This window comes from Penaeus monodon, chromosome 25 (genome assembly GCF_015228065.2).
Source record: "Penaeus monodon isolate SGIC_2016 chromosome 25, NSTDA_Pmon_1, whole genome shotgun sequence".
Lineage (NCBI taxonomy): Eukaryota > Metazoa > Arthropoda > Malacostraca > Decapoda > Penaeidae > Penaeus > Penaeus monodon.
Window position 1 is genome coordinate 10031836 of NC_051410.1, and position 854 is coordinate 10032689.

Genomic DNA, 854 nt, shown 5'->3' on the forward strand with positions numbered 1-854 from the left:
ACGAAAAGCTTTGCTGCGAATACACGTTTGATGGTCAGAATAAGCAAAACACATGCAACGCATTTACTTAACATCCAGAACTATAAACATGACTTAAATATCACCTAATTAAAAGTGTAACTGACATCCAATGCTCCTTTCTCTTTCTTTTCTTTGGTGCACGAATATTTTCGAAAGCATGAAATCTCAATTTATCCGAAAGCATGAAATCTCATTATTTTCGAAAGCATGAAATCTCTTTATTTTCGAAAGCATGAAAACGCAATACTTTCGAAAGCCTGTATCTCAAAGATTTTCGAAAACATGTTATCCCAATATTTTCGAAAACATGCTCCTCAGTACTTTCGAAAAGCATGAAATCCCAACATTTTCGAAAGTCTGCAACTCGAAAATAAGTTTTTTTCAGTGCAGTAATAAATCAGAGATCGTGTACACTGATTAAATCCCACGTTGACCTGTCTTGGTTCGTTTGTTCGCATCAGGTTTCACGCGAACTCCACCCCTGACCTAAGGCGAGAGACCAGGCTGTTGTTGTGAATGAACTCGTTAGGAAAATTGATCGATGCAGTTAAGGGAGAAAGCCGATATATATACATTTTTGTTCTTCTGTTGCTACGTTGTTGTTTTTTTTATTAGTTCTTTGTTAATTAGTCTTGTAATCAAACAATATCCGGTTATTCTTCTTTTTATATTTTTTTTGAAGAAAGAATGGTCATTAACGCTGAAAAAATATCCCACTTTGCCTCTCGATGTCCAAACTGTTCAATCACTGCCACACACCTAACATCCCACGGCAAATAGAGAGCGGTAGCGTGGGCTAACAGTTGTCTCGTAAACCCTAAAAGAGAAGATGA